The 17,672-nt window shown below is 48.7% G+C and overlaps 1 protein-coding gene across 4 annotated transcripts in view; it reads right to left on the bottom strand.

The window, feature by feature from the left end:
• Positions 1–17,672, bottom strand: part of WSCD1 (WSC domain containing 1) — a 388,346-nt gene that overhangs the window by 185,432 nt on the left and 185,242 nt on the right. For all 4 annotated transcript variants that reach the window (XM_073004640.1, XM_073004639.1, XM_073004641.1 and 1 more), the window contains one exon: positions 4,742–4,911. The gene's annotated coding sequence lies outside the window, so the exon portion shown is untranslated. The remainder of the gene's footprint in view (positions 1–4,741; positions 4,912–17,672) is intronic.

Below are 17,672 nucleotides of genomic sequence, written 5' to 3'. Positions count from 1 at the left end.
GACCTTTCAAAGTTCTTTAGAACCAGAGGCATCAAGTTTGCTGCTACTGCTGGCAAATCAGAATCGATAGCAGTGATTTCCAGAACAAGCTTGCCCCACATTGTTGAACCCATTCAGAGGCTCTATGCAGGTCTTCAGGGATACCTTATCCAAGACCTATTTGAGAAGTTTTGTTTCCATATACAGCACTTCTCTTCGATGGAGTGTTGTTGGGAAAACCTAACCTCATGGCTAAATCAATCAATAACCCCGAAATAGCTCAGATTGTATGGTTATCTACCTTCCCTGACTAGACATTCAGCTTCCATTTCACAAAAGAAGTTTAAGTACTTGCTAATGCTCCAACATTTAAGGAGCTTCACTGTGATTTTTCAAATCAGGGCTTATCCAAGTCACCACAGAGTATCCCAAAAGGCCAAATGACAAAGCATGTAATACCTTAACTGCAGCCTGGAACAGCTGGAGAACAGTTAGGGAGATTAACACCTCTCCCTCCACACCCTACCCTCAAGATGTCCACATTCTAATCCCCAGAACCTGTGAATAAATTAGTTACATGCCAGAGGGGAATTAAGGAAGCAGACGGAATTAAGATTGCTAATCAAGCGACCTCAAAATAGGAAGATCATCCAGGTGAGCCCAATATAATCTCAAGGATCCTTGCATATGGAAAAGGAAGGCAAAAGAGAAGAGGCAGGGTGAGGTGAGGTGTGGTCCAGGCGAGGTGAGAGGTGAGGTGAGAGGTCAGGTGAGGTGAGCTGATCAAGATTTGACTGGTTATTGCTGGCTTTGAAGATGGAAGGGAGCCACAAGCCAAGGAATATGGGAAGTTTCCAGGACTGGAAAAGGGCGAGAAAACAGATTCTCACCTAGAGGCTTCAGAAAGGAACGCAGCTCTGCCCAGACCTTTATTTTCACCCCTGGAGACTTAGGTCAGACTTCTGACCTACAGAGCTGTGTGGTAACAAATATGTGTTGCTTTAAGCCAATGAGTTTATGGTAATTCAATATAGCAACGACAGAAAACTAAAGCAAGAACTCCTTCATGCTCTGCGGTCTATTCAAAGCTGGTAGTAAAGACCAATAAACAGGTCAAGACAGGGCAGTTAATGTGGGTATGATGATGTCTCCAGACCCTCCAAGATTTGCTCCTGCTGTTAGTGGATGCCATCTGAAATCCTTTCCTTCACGTGAAGTCTGGTGAGACACGATAAGGCAGCGACAGCAATCTCCACCCGTGAGTTTGGTTTTTGCAGTCTCAACCCTGTGGCTACAAGTGGAGTAAGACTCTTTTACTATAGTCACAAGATTTTCCATTACTGGTTGTCAGTTAACCTGGGTGTGTGTGTGTGTGTCAAGCCATAGAAGCTCCTCTAACTTAAGGCAAAAAGGAATCTATTGGAAAGATGCTGTGTGGCTGATAGACAGATGCAGAGTTGAACCATAAGGCGTCCACAGGGACAGGAGCTACCTCCACTTATTTGAATGACAAATTCCTCCACGTTTCCTTCACACTCACCTCACAGGTCTATTATGAGGATCAAATCAGAGCCTGGAGTGGAGAGAAAGGTGTCAGAGACATGGTGAAACCCTGTGCGCCAAAGTTTCTCTTGCTACCACCTTCATTCAGACCTTTCATGAATAGTTAGTTCAATTATTGGGCAAGACAGTGTGGTGATTCCTCAAGGATCTACAACCAGAAATACCATTTGACTCAGCAATCCCATTACTGGGTGTATATACCCAAGGGATTATAAATCATTCTACTATAAAGACACATGCACATGTATGTTTATTGTGGCACTATTTACAATAGCAAAGACGTGGAACCAACCCAAATGCCCATCAATGATAGACTGAAGAAAATGTGGCACATAAACACCATGGAATATTATGCAACCATAAAAAAGAATGAGTTTATGTCCTTTGCAGGGACATGGATGAAGCTGGAAGCTATCATTCTCAGCAAACTAACACAGGAAGAGAAAAACCAAACACCGCATGTTCTCACTCATAAGTGAGAGTTGAACAGTGAGAACACATGGACACAGGGAGGGGAACATCACACACCAGGGCCTGTCAGAGGGTGGGGGACAAGGGGAGGGAGAGCATTAGGACAAACACCTAATGCATGCGGGGCTTAAAACCTAGGTGATGGGTTGATGGGTGCAGCAAACCACCATGGCACATGTATACCTATGTAACAAACCTGCACATTCAGCCATGTATCCCAGAACTTAAAGTAAAATTAAAAAAAAAAAAGGTTGGCATAGGGGTATCCTTGTGGATAGACCTCGGGAATTCAAACAGAGGCTCAGAGCTCACATTTTCCAAGAAGCCCCACCAGACTCAGATCTCTCCTTCCCTCTGCCAGCACCCTCTCCACCCCCAGTCCCCTCTCCACCCCCAGTCCCCTCTCCACCCCCAGTCCCCCACCCCCAAAAGAGCCACACAGACTTCCCTAGTGCCCTGGACCTTTGGCCTAATGATCAGAAAACTATTTTTCCCAGCCAAGTATTCTTCAAACTAGTGGGACCAAGATAGAGAGTGGGATAAGGCCCCAAGGTAAGATGGGCCGCCGAGGCAGCCATCAGTACATTCAAAGGAGGTCACCAAGAGAAACTGAGGCAGGATAGACATGAAGGAGAAACACCAGATTTGCTACTTTCTTACAGCTTCCTCAAACACAGCGCTCAGCCAGCTGTTGAGGGTTTCAATAAGCCTGCTCTGTGCTGAGCTCTGCAGGCATCATCTCATCTAAGGGTGTAGCAGCTCTATGAGGTACAAGGCTCATATCGGAGATGATAACCAGATTCAGAGGGAAGGCACTTCCCCAAGGGCACACCGCTTGCAAACGTCAGAGCTGGAATTGGAAACGTCACCATGCTAGTCCTGATGGTACAGGACACCTCAGCCACCAGGGCACTATTTCTTGGCACAGTTCCCCCACGGGCCTGTGGCTTTCTCTAATGCCCTCCTCGCTCCCCCGGGACAGAGAGCTCCCAGCCCAGATGTCAATGCCCCAAGCGAGGCAAATTGAAGTTGTTGCTAATTAGCAGGCATTTAACATCAAGGAGTCACTAATGCCCCTGAAGTAGCTTGACAACAAATAAAGTACTGAACCCAGGGCAGGACCAGCCTCCCCGTGAGGCTGAAGCTGCCTTGCCTGCCATCTCGCCGACCTGTTAGCAGGCCAGGGTTTTCTTCTCGTTGCCCTTTCTATCCACTGAGACCTGCAGGAGGGAAAAAAGGCCCTCTCTGTCCTCTGGCATTCATCTTCTTTGCCTGAGGCAGGTCTGCAATGTCAAGGGCTAATTCTACGTGGATAAATCCTGATATATGAATTGGCCCCAGCTTTAGGCTGAGCCATGACCCTGGTCCCACAAAACTCAGTCCGTGCCTCCCCAATATGCCTGTAACAGGGCCAGGGCTATCTCTTCCCTGTTTTCACTGCCCCTCCCTCAGGTGGGCTAGTTGGATGGTGTAAGAGGCAGCTCAGAGGCACAAGAGGCGCTTTCCTGGGCTCAAAGCCCTCACCTGCAGGTAACCCCAGTCCAAGAGAACCTTGCCTTCCCTCCTGACTCTTCTAGTCCTCGTGCCGTCTTCTCTGAATGCCAGGGCACCATGCCCAGTGGCAACCAAGGAGCACCAGACAGCTCCTGGTTAACTCATGTCCCACAGGAAGTGTGAAAGTTCTTCCTAGCACAAAAAAGAAACTGAAGGAATTTTCTCTGAAGTTTCTGAGTGCCTAAACCCACTAAGGTCTTCTTCATCAACTGGGGAAATCTAGAGGTTTGACATCCCAATGAAAATATCTTGAGGCCGGTCGTGGTGGCTTATGCCTGTAATCCTGGCACTTTGGGAGGCCAAGGTGGGCAGATCACTTGAGGTCAGGAGTTTGAAACCAGCCTGGCCAACATGGGGAAACCCTGTTTCTACTAAAAATACAAAAAAATTAGCCAAGTGTGGTGGCGCATGCCAGTGAGCCCAGCTACTTGAGAGTCTGAGGCAGGAGAATCGCTTGAACCCGGGAGGCCTGGAGGTTGCAGTGAGCCAAGATTGCACCATTGCACTTCAGCCTAGGCAATAAGAGCAAAACTCCATCTCAAAAAAAAATGGTTAATATTGTCAATTTTATGTTTTGCGTATTTGACTACGACTAAAAAAACATTTCCTGCATAAATTTCATGAAAAGCCACAGCTGCCAAGCGGCAGAGACGAGCACAGAAACTCTGAGAATGGGGAATCATCTCACACCATCCAACTAGCCCACCTAAGGGAGGGGCAGTGAAAATAGCGAAAAGATAGCCCTGTCCCTGTTACAGGCATATTGGGGAGGCACAAACTGAGTTTTGTGGGACCAGGGTCATTGCTCCCAGCCCAGAGCAATGAGAAAACACCAGGTGAGGAGTCGGGTCCTGGGCAATGGTCTGGGCCGTCCCAGCTGGCCCACATACCATCCTGGGCCTGTCTTTTTCATTCACTGGTTTTTCTGGGCTCTAAAACCAAACCAACAAATGCCTTCAGATTCTCTGATGCTGAGTGTGTCTCTGTGGTCACAGAACACCATTAAAGATGCCAAGAGCAAGTTCACACAGGGAAGTGTAAACTCTCCCATTCCTGGCCCAGCATCAGATAGAGAGAATGAGCTACTAATTCAGACAGAGGCGCCAGGTGCCAAGAGGCGCCCGCAGTACTCCCCGCCTGCAGAGACAATAATGGTTTATGACTCTCAACTCACCGGAAGGTTAGTCAGGTCAAAGCGGCAACTTGAGCGTTTGTTTAAATCTCTGTCCAAGAATTTCTCAACTTGCTGCTGGAAGATAATGAGTTCTGAGGCAGGCAAGAGTCAAGCGCTCTGTGGGTTTCACACAATCTTCTCTTTGATGAGAAATCCATGCATATTAATCACTAAAAAGGGGGAAAAAAGGAAAAGCACCATCAGTCACTCAGAAAATGTTTACTGAGCACTGCTATGTGCTGGACACTGTTCTGGGCCCTGGAGATAAGTAACAGCGGTAAACAGAAGAGACAGGGCTCTGCCCTCAAGTAGTCTGCATTTTAATGGTGGATCCCCGAAGCATGGATAGAAGAGTCAGGGAGGAAAATAACACAAGGCAAGGGGATAAAGAGTATAGAGAGTGGCACTCAGAAAAGACCCACGCCTGTAATCCCATCACTTTGGATGGCCGAGGTGGGAGGTGTCAGGCCTCTGAGCCCAAGCCAAGCCATTGCATCCCCCGTGACTTGCAGGTATACACCCAGATGGCCTGAAGTAACTGAAAAATCACAAAAGAAGTGCAAATGCCCTGCCCCGCCTTAACTGATGACATTCCACCACAAAAGAAGTGAAAATGGCCGGTCCTTGCCTTAAGCAATGATATTATCTTGTGAAATTCCTTTTCCTGGCTCATCCTGGCTCAAAAAGCTCCCCCACTGAGCACCTTGTGACCCCCCACTCCTGCCTGCCAGAGAACAACCCCCCTTTGACTGTAATTTTCCTTTACCTACCCAAATCCTATAAAACGGCCCCACCCTCATCTCCCTTCGCTGACTCTCTTTTCGGACTCAGCCCGCCTGCACCCAGGTGAAATAAACAGCCATGTTGCTCACACAAAGCCTGTTTGGTGGTCTCTTCACATGGACGCGCATGACAGGAGGATCATTTGAGGTCAGGAGTTCAAAACCAGCCTGCCCAAGAGGGTGAAATCCTATCTCTACTAAAAATACAAAAATTAGCTGGGCATGGTGACAGGTGCCTGTAATCCCAGCACTTTGGGAGGCCGAGGCAGGTAGATCACTTGAAGCCAGGAATTCAAAACCAGGCTGGCCAACATAGTGAAACCCCATCTCTACTAAAAATATAAAAATTAGCCAGGTGTAGTGGTGTGTGCCTGTAGTCCCAGCTACTCTGGAGGCTGAGGCAGGAGAATCACCTGAACTCAGGAGGTGGAGGTGGCAGTGAGCCAAGATTGCACCACTGCACTCCAGCCTGGGCAACAGAGTGAGATTCCATCTCAAAAAAAAAAAAAAAAAAGGAAAAAGAAAAGGTAATCGGGAAGGTCTCCTCATCTCATGCAGATGTTCATTGCAGCACTCATTACAATAGCAGAGATGTGGAATCAACCCAGGTGTCCACTGACAGTGGACTGGATAAAGAAAATGTCATACATATATACCATGGAATACTATGCAGCCATGAAAAAGAACGAACTCATGTCTTTTGCAGCAACATGGATGCAGCTGGAGGCCATTATCGTAGGCAAATTAACACAAAAACAGAAAGCCAAATCCCACAAATGCTCACTTATAATTGGGAGCTAAACATTGAGTACACATGACACAAAGATGGGAACAACAGATACAGGAGACTCCAGAAGGAGAGAGAGAGGGATGGGCGCAAGGGCTAAAAAACTTCCTGCTGGGGACTATATTCACTCTTTGGGTGGCAGGATCAGTAGAAGCCAAAACCTCAGTATCACACAATATACCATGTGACGCACATGCACATGTATCCCCTGAATCCAAAATACTACATTTAAAAAATAAAAAAAAAATTTTTTTTAATTTAAAGCTATGCATCTACCAAAAAAGTTCTCTTGAGTAAGTGCTGTCTGAGCCAAAGCCTGAATGACAGGCAGGAGTAACCACGCACAAAGCTGCAGAAGGAACGTGTGGGGTGGAGGAAGACCAAGGGCACGCACCCCAAGATGGCATCTGGCCTGAGTCAGCATCTTCCTCCCACGGCAGTGAGCAGAAGTCTCCAAGGAATGCCGCAGGCCTTGAGCTGAATGGGGACGACTTGGCAGGAGCAGAAGAGAACGCTTTGCCGTCACTGGTCTCCAGAGAAAGCCGTGGTTTGGGTAATCCCTGAACGCAGAGAACCCCAATTGCAGAGAAGAAAGGAAGAACCAGGGGCTGCCCCAGCAGGTTTTTCCTGGGACTCAGGGGATAACACAAGCTCCCAGCTCAGAGCGATGGTCAGGCGGGCATTCGCTGGACACAGCAACCACCAAGGCATTTGTCAGAATAAACAAGTTTTCGTGCCAGGGACACCTTGATCACGGCCAGACAGCTAGGCGCTGGGCTGTCCACCAGGTCAAAGAAGTATCCGAGAGAGGCACACTGCAGACAGCCATGCCTGGCTCTCCTTCTCGTCCCCTTAGGGCGGGACAGCTAGTGGCTCTGGTACTGGGATCCCAATTTAACTGGGGGCTCACAAGACACAGGCAGGGATTTAGGAATGACCTGTGCCCTCACTGTTTGGGTGAGGGAGAAAGGACAAGATGGAGGAAGGTGAACAAGAAGGCACAATCCATGTTGCTTCCGGGTTCTTCCTCACCAACTTTCCCGCGCGCGGGAAAATGCAGCCGGCGCCCGGGAGGATGCAGATCAACCGAGCATGCGCCAGGTGACGTCAATACGAAGCGATCAAAACGTACCCGGCCACGCCTATGGAGACGCCCCTATCACGCCCTTATCCCGCCCACTGCCCGCCCCCTTCCAGTACCAATGCATAAAAGTCCGCTGCCAGCCACCTCCCAAGGCTGTATCTACTTCCCCTGCTCACTTCTCTTGGACCTCACCAGCCTACTCTTTCTTTCCATGCACCAAGCTCATTCCCACCACAAGGCCTTTGAGCAAGCAGTTCTGTCTCCCTTGAGCGCTCTCTTGCTTCCTTGCACAGCCAAACCCCTCTTGTCATTCAGGCCCAAATGGTTCCTCTTTAGGAGAGTCCTCCTCCACCCCACCCCACCCCGCTGCACCTGACAGTTGCTGTAGATGCAATGCCCGAGTCTGCTTTCTTCAGGGCACTTCTTCTGTGAGATTGCCTGGCTATAACTCCTAGTTACAGTTCACATCCCAAGGGGACTGTGGAATCTATTGATGTAGGACCTTGTCAAGGACACAGCTCTGTGAGAATGCACAAACTTCAGAGCAGAGCTGGCATGTCGGCTGGCACTCAGGAAAGAGCTGACGGCTGAAAGGTTAAGACTGGAGGAGGAGGAGGAAGAAAAAGAGAAGAGGGGGAGAAGAGAGAGGGAGGGAGGGGAGGAAGGACAGAAAGGAGGGAAGGGAGAAAAAAAGGGGAAAAGAGAGAGAGATTTGGCCCCTGCACTTAAGGACGTCACAGACTACGGTGGGAATGGATGTGCAAACAAATAATCCCAGTGAGGTACAACACATGCTAATGCACAAATGGTAGAGAGGGCAGAATGCTTACGTATGAAGCAAGTCAGGGTGTCCTTCAGAGAGGCGGTGTCACAGGAGTTGGTTTTGAAGGATGAATAGGAGTTTTCCAGAGAGCTACATTGGGATGTCATGTCTAGGGAGAGTCAATTACACTTTGAAAAGCCAAAGGGAGTGAAACAACACAGGGTTATCAGGCAAATACCTGTGACATTGGCACAGAACGGGAAACTGGGAATGACTGCTGGAGAATATACCGCAAAAAGCAGCAGAGCCAAGTCTGAAAGGTCTTGAATGCCAGGCCCAGGGCCTAGGACTTGATGCCGTAGGTGACCAGGGAACAACTGAAGAGAGACAAGGGGCTAGATGTGAGTGGGGAAGATCGCTGCTGGGCGGTGTGAAGGATTGTCTAGCAGAGTGACCATGGCCTCGTTAGGAGGCGGTTAGGCCATGCAAGGGACAAGGTAAGACATGATGTCTTTGCTAGTGATGGTGAATAGAAAAGTGGGTGGGGGAATTCCAGAGATTTGGGGGGGCAAAGGGGCAGGGCTTGGTGATTGAATGTGGGGGTGAGGGACAAAGGAGACAGAGAAAAATGCCTCTGTTTCAGACTTAGGGGCCAGCGAGGTCACCTGTGAGCTGAAAGCCCAGGACAGGAATAGGCTCAGGTGAAGGTGATGAGCTCATTCTGGACATGTAGGTTTGAGGGTCTGTGGCATATACTGGGGAGCAGTGTCGGAAATGAGTGGCTATACGGGGACACAGGAGGAAAGGGCTCCAGCGTGCTGCTGAGGCTTCTGAACAGGGAGGGCAGACCTAAAAGAGTTTGCCTGAAAACCAAGAGAACATGCTGGAAGGGCAACGATCTTGTCTCTTCCTGCTTCCGCGAGAGAGTCACAGGGTGCTTGACCTTCTGTCTCTCTCTCTCTTTTTTGTCAAAAGATTCCATAAACTTTTATCTGCAGGGCTGAGAAACGGCTAGTCCTATTATCTGCCTGTAGAAAGATTCTGGTATTTGACCCCAGTTCACCTTCTGTGGGCATAGACCCGCGTCCCACTTCCCTTTACAAACGGAGTATTCCTCATAACACAATGCTCAGGGCCTCGGGAGGCAGTCGCAAGGCCTCGTCTGCTTCCCTCTTCCTCAACCAGAATCCCGTTCCTCCTGCTGTCAGATATGGGGTCTCTGGCACTGACAAGGGGCCTGTCTCATGGCACAGGCCAGTCACGGACAACAAGGATTTCCGAATTCCTTCCTGCCTTCAAATCCTGTGTCCCAGGTATGCACAGAGTTTCTGACCAGCCCTGCCTAAGGCTTCAATTCCCTGAGAAGAAAGAATTGTCAGAATGCCAGGCTCCCTTCTTTTCTCCACTCCGGAGACCCACATTCCATTCCCACCCCTGCAATCACTGGGACGGCCACACAACGCCAACCTTCCTCTGCTTAAATCCTGTCCAATGTCACGAGTCCTCGGCAGTGCCACTGCCTCCAGGAAGCCTTCCACAATGCCCCAGGGTTTGCAACTCAGTCACACCCTGGCCTTGGGATTCTGTGCGTCTTCCTTTTGTCTCCCCTCCTCCCCCAGATCCCTGGAACTTTGTCTGGTTCATCCACATGAGGCTGGGACCATCACACCAGGCCCAGGACAATGCTCAGACCAGCCTTTCCTAAAGGGCTAACTGCTGATTGGCCAAATCAGAGACGGCAGAGGGATCTATGCGCCCTGCTGGTTCCCTCACACATTTAACGGGTCTCATCCATCACATAAAATTTTATCATTCTTATAAATGATGTTTTTACGAAGCATGCAAATCACCTGTAAGATACCACCTGTGGATATAGGTAATACCCAGAGAGATCTTGGTTATTCTAAAAGAGATGAGCATCTGGCCGGGCGTGGTGGCTCATGCCTGTAATCTCAGCACTTTGGGAGGCCAAGGTGGGTGGATCACAAGGTCAAGAGATCGAGACCATCCTGGCTAACACAGTGAAACCCCGTCTCTACTAAAAATACAAAAAAAATTAGCCAGGCGTGATGGTGGGTGCCTGTAGTCCCAGCTACTTGAGAGGCTGAGGCAGGAGAATGGCGTGAACCCAGGAGGCAGAGCTTGCAGTGAGACGAGATCGCGCCACTGCACTCCAGCCTGGGCGACAGAGCGAGACTCTGTCTCAAAAATAAAAAAATAAAAAAAAATAATAATAAAAATAAAAAAAGATGAGTATCCCCTCCCTCATGGGCTTAGCACCCCTCACCCTGCCTGGGAACCAGCACTCTCCTATCCAGGTGGAGAAAAAGGAGGCATTTACATAGTCAAGGATTGGGGTTGGAGTGGAACAACATGGGTTAAAATTGCAGGTCTGCCGCAAACTGGCTGAGACTTCAAGCAGGACACACAAACTCCCTTACCCTCAGCTTTGTCTTCTACCAAATGAAGATAGCGACACCTGACTCAGGGGTCTGCCATAAAGACGGACAGTCTTGTCAATCATGACGTGCTATATCCATGTTATGATCATTATTTCCTCGGTTCCCAGCTCTCTTGGGAGGCTGCACAGTAGTTTGGGCTTGTGTCCCAACAGAGTGAAATCGCTCAGTGACTTTAAGCAAGACCCGATCCTGGAGAATGAGGGAAAAACATAGACTTGGGAGCAGACCACGTCCAGGCTGTGTGAACTTAGGCAGCTTTCCCCACCTTTCCGAGACTCTGTGCCACACACTATAAAGTGGGAATAAACAAGGGGAGCTGAGAGTTATTTTTGTTTTTTGTTTTCTGGTTTTGTTTTTTTTTTTTTTTTTTTTTTTTTTTTGAGATAGAGTCTTGCTCTGTCACCCAGGCTGTGGTGCAGTGGCACGGTCTCGGCTCACTGCAACCTCTGCCTCCCGGGTTCAAGCAATTCCCTGCCTCAGCCTCCCAAGTAGCTGGGGTTACAGGTGCCCACCACCACGCCCAGATAATTTTTGTATTTTTAGTAGAGACGGGGTTTCACCATCTTGGCCAGGCTGGTCTTGAACTCCTGACCTCGTGATCCACCCGCCTCTGCCTCCCGAAGTGCTGGGATTACAGGCGTGAGCCACCACACCCGGCTGAAAGTTCTTAAATAAGACATAGCAGTGCAGGAAAGGCCCCAACACGTTTTTAACCTGCAGAGAAAACACAAACACTATTTCTTCTTTTCTTCCAAATATAGGCTTGCATTTCTATCAGTAAACTGAACAGATTGGATGAGCTGGTCATGCAAATGGGGCTATCTCCAGGATGTGAGTTCAAATCAGGTAACATGTGAAAATACCTTTTAGGTAGGAAGTGCTGCATGTGCGAAGGATTGTTCCAATTATTCTGACCAATTGTTTCCACTGTGCCAGTAGGTGAAGGGGGATGACTCGGGTAAAGAAAGGGAGAGGATGGGCAGGGTGGCTCACACCTGTAATCCCAGCGTTTTGGGAGACTGAGGCGGGAAAATCACTTGAGCCCAGGAGTTCAAGACCAGCTCAAGCAACCTAGGGTTACCCCATCTCTACAAAAAATAAAAAATTAGCCAGGCATGGTGGCATGTCTCAACTGCTTGGGAGGCTGAGGTGGGAGGATCACTTGAGCCTGGAAGGTCAAGACTGCAGCACGTGGTGATGGTAATTGTGCCACTGCACCCCAACCTGGGCAACAGAGCAAGACCCTGTCTCAAAGAGAAAAAAAGAGGGAGTACAGACGAGTGTTTAAAATGGGTGGATACCACTTTAACCAAGATGCACTGACTTCGCATGTCTCCTGATAGGCTGTGCTGAGGACACAGCATCACTTCTGCAGGATTCTTGCAAAAAGGCAATCCTCAGTGTAATCATGAGCAAACATCAGGCAAACCACAGTGAGGAGACGGTCTGCAAACCAGCTGGCCCGTAGTCTTCAAAAGTTTCCAAGACATAAATGATAGACTGAAGACTATCCCAGATCGAAGGAAACAAAAAACTTTGACAACGAAACACAATGTAGACAATTTGCAAAATAGAAACAAGCCCTGTAGTATTAGTTTGATTATCATATTGATGCTAAGTTCTTAGTCGTGATCATGATACTGTGAGTATGGAAGATGATAACATTTGGGGAACCCAAGTAAAGGTACAAAGGGATTCAGTATTATTTTTGAAACCTTGCTGTAAATCTAAAATTATTTCCAAATTTTTTAATACTTTAAATTTTTTAAAAAAGAGCAAGGGGCGGGGGAATGACTCACACCTCCCAGTATCAGGAGTCAACGTGCCCAGGACCCTCTGCTCCACAACTCTGTGAGACTCTGCGGTCATGGGGCGGGCTTAGGGAGAAGGGAAAGTCCTGCTTTCTTCCCAAATTAGGAGCAAAACTCTCTTAAGTCCAAGGCCCCACTAGCCTTAGGTAAGTCTCCCCCAGAGACACTGACAGAAGCAGAAAACAGAAAATCAGGTCTAGTGGGAGTGCCTTTCCAACTCTCCCCACCAGCACCTGTGGAACTCCAGGCTAGACGAACAGTCAGCCAGGAGAAGCTCAGATTAACAGCATCTCAAATACAGAACAAAATGGAGTCCTGTTTTTGGTCCTGAACATCCAGAATTATGGAGGCTTACATAAGGACTTACTATTTTTGGTCTCGGAGCAGTGTGACCCCACTATCTTACCCTGCATAGAAAGGTCCCCTCGGGACGTTCCTGCTTCCTCCTTGTAACCCTGGCCCCTGCACCCCTGGATTCAGTACACTCAGTCTGCATTCTCTACATTTTCACCGCAAGGGTTTTATTATACCAACAAAAAAATCCCTTGGACTCTTGCAAAATTGTAGTCAACCTTTTAGTATCTTTTCTCTGAGACAATGCACACTTAAAAAAAAAAAAAAGCAAATTTATTAACCTTTCAAAAGTAAATCTGTACCTTACCCATCACAATGAAATGCATACATCATTAAGAAAAGCTGGGGTGTTTAAGTCTACAAAGGAGCTCAGATTATTAAGGATTCGCAAAGGAAGGGAACCCTCATGGGAAAATATCTCTTCTCCAGGAGACCCCCCAGCAGTACTTTTCACCTCAGGACTCAGGACCCATGACCACAGGATCTAAGGATCTCAGGATCTCAGGACCTCAGGACATGGGACCCTCAAAACACAGGACTTCAGAACCTCAGGACCCAGGAGCCAGGAACTCAAGACCTCAGGGTCTCAGTACTTCAAGATCTCAGGACCTGAGGACCCAGGACCTCAAGACCTCAGGATCTCAGGACCCAGGACTTCAGGATCTCAGGACCTCAGGACCCAGTACCTCAAGACCTCAGGACCTCAGTATCTCAGGACCTCAGGACCCAGGACCTCAAGACCTCAGGACCTCAGTATCTCAGGACCTCAGGACCCAGGATCTCAAGACCTCAGGATCTCAGGATCTCAGGACCTCAGGATCTAGGACCTCAAGACCTCAGGACCTCAGGACCCAGGACCTCGGGACCTCAGGACCTCAGGACCTCAGGACCCAGTACCTCAGGACCTCAGGACCTCAGTATCTCAGGACCTCAGGACCCAGGACCTCAAGACCTCAGGACCTCAGTATCTCAGGACCTCAGGACCCAGGATCTCAAGACCTCAGGATCTCAGGATCTCAGGACCTCAGGATCTAGGACCTCAAGACCTCAGGACCTCAGGACCCAGGACCTCGGGACCTCAGGACCTCAGGACCTCAGGACCCAGTACCTCAGGACCTCAGGATCTGAGGATCCAGGATCTCAAGACCTTAGGATCTCAGGACCCAGGACCTCGGGACCTCAGGACTTCAGGACCCAGGAGCCTTAGGGCTCAGGGCCTCAGACCGAAATAACTCAGGGTGTTCTGAAGACAGCAAAGACCAGTGGTTAAGCCCAACAGACCTGGGTTTGGGCCAGGGCTGCCCTACTTAGGGCTGTGTGGCACGATCAAGTCGCTCGACCTTGCTTCACCTCCATTTCCCTTCACACAAATCCTTTTTATGCAGAATAAGAAATTATTTCTTTACAACATTGTATCTTAAACACATTTGCATATTAATGACCTTTAATGGCCACACAGCATCCTATTCAGAGTGTATGTATGTCTGTGCTAGCTACATAAATAAAAACATATATCACGATTAAATATATTAAGGTACGTATCGCTTAACCATTCATTCTTTTTTAATTCAACAGTATCTACCCTGCTGTGTACCAGATACTCCACGAGGAGCCGGGGATACCGGAGTGAACAATGCCTGCCAGATCCCTGACCTCAGAAAATGTACTTCCCTATCTTTGCCGTTCCCGATTCAGTCATGGTCAGCCCCTGTCCCCAGTTCTCTGCAGCTATTCTTCCCAGCCATCCTCAAGTTCAATGCGTCAGTGTATATCCCAATTTTGGGTTTGGAAATCAGGGCCTTGGGTGATCGCAAATGACACTTCCAACCACCATCAGCGAATGTCCTCCTTCTTTTTGGTAATTACCTTTGAATAAATTCCCAGGGGTGCGATCACTGCACCAAAGGCTGTGAGCCTTTTAATGACTCTGGATACATACGATCAAACTGTTTTCCAAAGGGGCTGCACCCAATTTACGCACTGCCACCGGCAACGTATGGGTGCCATGCTTAGACCATGACCGTGTCAGTCCTGGGTGTGATAATTATATTTCTTAATTTGTGCTAATGTAATAGGTGTAAAATTGCATCTCATTTTAATTTGCATTTCTTTGATAGTGATGAAGGTTGAACATTTTCTCTTGTAAATATACACACACATGGATAGCTAGATCCATTTATTTATTCGTTATACATTAACCCTGTCCTATACCCCAGACACTGCAAAGTGCCAGAGACTCAGAGATACGTAGACCACAGCCTCTACCTTCAAGAACCTTATATGCGGCTGGGCGCGGTGGCTCAGTCCTGTAACCCCAGCACTTTGGGAGGCCGAGATGGGTTGATCACCTGAGGTAAAGGAGTTTACCAGGAGACCAGCCTGACCAATATGATGAAACCCCATCTCTACTAAGAACACAAAAATTCACCGGGCTTGGTGGCTGGTGCCCGTAGTCCCAGCTACTCGGGAGGCTGAGACAGGAGAATTGGTTGAACCTGGGAGGTGGAGGGTGCAGTGAGCCAAGATGGCGCCACTGCACTCTGAGACTCTGTCTCAAAAAAAAAAAAAGAACCTTATATCCAATGGAGAGGAAAGAGAGGAAAGCAAACAAGTTAGCCAACAGTCCTGGTGTGGTGGAATAGACCACGTGCTAGAGAAGCCTGGTGGACATGTCGCCTGAAGACGAGGGACAGAGAGAGGTGATAGAGAGGAGGGCACCCAAGCCAGACTGGGGGATTGAAAAGGGTGTCTCAGTTGCTCCGGATCAGCCTGACGGCCAAGGGACAAACTGTCAGGGACCTTCCCTTGTGTTGGTCCGTTTGTTTCTTGTGCCATGTAATGTCTCGGCAATGGGGAGGGCACCGTTCTGTTTGTACGTGCAGTCCTGTGTGTCTGCGGTCTATGTGCATTTGTTGTGTGATGCAAGTGCCTGGGAGACACGTGTTGTGGCTTTGGGTGTGCCCTGGGGTGTCTTCGTGCTTTGGTTGTATTGCACACATGTCAAGTGTGTTTTCTGGGTGCCTTGTGCTAGGGTGCTGTGCTATGCGCTCTGCTGTTGTGCGTCAGGCAGATGAGCCTGGGCGAGCCTGGGTTCCTGTGGGTGGAGGGCTGTGGAGATTTGCACAGGGCTCCTGCCAACTGAAGGCCCCAGCAGCGCTGACCCCTTTTGGCCATTGACCCTGCCTCACTCAACCTTGGCTCCAGTCTCTGCCTCTGTTTGCAGTAAGGTGGGGAGGGTCAATCTGGCCTCTCTGGGGTCAGCTTTGTCATCCAGGCAGACTCAGCATCTTCTCTGACAGTCTTCTCTCTGTCAGCCGAATCCCTGCTGAGCCCGGCAGCCTCCCCTTCTCACAGTCCTCCCCGGCACAAGGCATCCCCAGAAGTGGGCAGGCCAAAGAGCTCATTCTCTGCCTTGAGTCACCGGAGGGCTTATGAGAGCCCAGGAGAAACCACCAGTTAGGAAAGGCACCCAGGAAGAGTGGCATGAGTCACCCTGCATGAGCACTGCCACCCCCGGGCCACGGATTGCCCATGGAGGAACAGCCATTGGCCCCAGAGGCAAAGAAGGTAGAGACTTGATGTGCCGCTTCGTCCAAGGGCTGGGTGGCCAGCAGCCCTCTGCCTTCAGTGCCTCCCTGGAATGCCCATAATCGTCACCACGCTTTGCGGCACGAAACAAATCGCCAGGACAAGGCAAGTCCTTGACTCCTCCCTCCTAATGCAACACTCCACCCCCCTCCCCCACACAAGATGCAAACACAATTAGCATTTTTACAAAACAGTTTATGGAGACATATTTCACAGACAGCCATATAGTTCATCCATTTAATGCACACACAGGTCACTGGTTTTTAGTATATTCACAGAATTGAGCAACCATCATTATAGGCTATCGAATGTTTTCATCACCCTAGAGAAAAAATCCATGCCCATCAGCCTCACTCTCACTCCCCTCTCTCCTCCAGCCCTAAGCAACCCTAATCTTATTCCTGTCTCTACAGATGTACATATCCTAGACATTTCATATAAACAGAATTACACAGGCCGGGCACGGTGGCTCACACCTGTAATCCCAGCACTTTGGGAGGCCGAGGCGGGCAGATCACGAGGTCAGGAGATCAAGACCAACCTAGCTAACATGGTGAAACCCCGTCTCTACCAAAAATACAAAAAATTGGCCGGGCATGGTGGCAGGCGCCTGTAGTCCCAACTACTCCACAGGCTGAAGCAGGCGAATGGCGTGAACCCAGGAGGCGGAGCTAACAGTGAGCTGAGATCGCGCCACTGCACTCCAGTCTGGGCGACAGAGCGAGACTCTGTCTCAAAAATAAATAAATAAATAAATAAATAAATACACAGAATTATACAATATGTGACCCTTTGTGACTGGCTTCTTTGACTTAGGATAATGTTTTCAAAGTCCATCCATGCTGTAGCATGCATCAGTATTTTAATCCTTTTTATTGCCAAATAATATTCCACTGTATAGATGCAACTTCGTTTTATTCATAGACCCATCAATTGATGGACATATGAGTTGTTTCCGCTTTCTGGCTGTTGTCAACAATGTTGCTAGATGTAGTTTTTATTTTGCCTGAGTACATACCTAGGAGTGGAATGCTGGGTCATGTAGTGACTCCGTGTTTAACTTTTTGAGGGACTGCCAATGTTCCGAAGTGGCTTTTCCAAAGCACCCTGTAGCATTTTACCAGCGGTGGATGATTTTTCCACTTCCTCACCGACACTTGTGATTTGCCATTTTTAAAGTAATAGCCATTCTGATCGACGTACAGTGGTATCTTGTGGTTTTGATTTGACTAATTGTTACCAATTTTATATACATTGTTTGGCTCTATGTCTTCGTATCTTTAACTCCTATGCAGGTATA

The sequence above is a fragment of the Chlorocebus sabaeus genome, chromosome 16 (assembly GCF_047675955.1).
Source record: "Chlorocebus sabaeus isolate Y175 chromosome 16, mChlSab1.0.hap1, whole genome shotgun sequence".
NCBI classification, from domain to species: domain Eukaryota; kingdom Metazoa; phylum Chordata; class Mammalia; order Primates; family Cercopithecidae; genus Chlorocebus; species Chlorocebus sabaeus.
The sequence above is the reverse complement of the archived record's forward strand: the minus strand, read 5'-3'. Positions and strand labels throughout refer to the sequence as shown.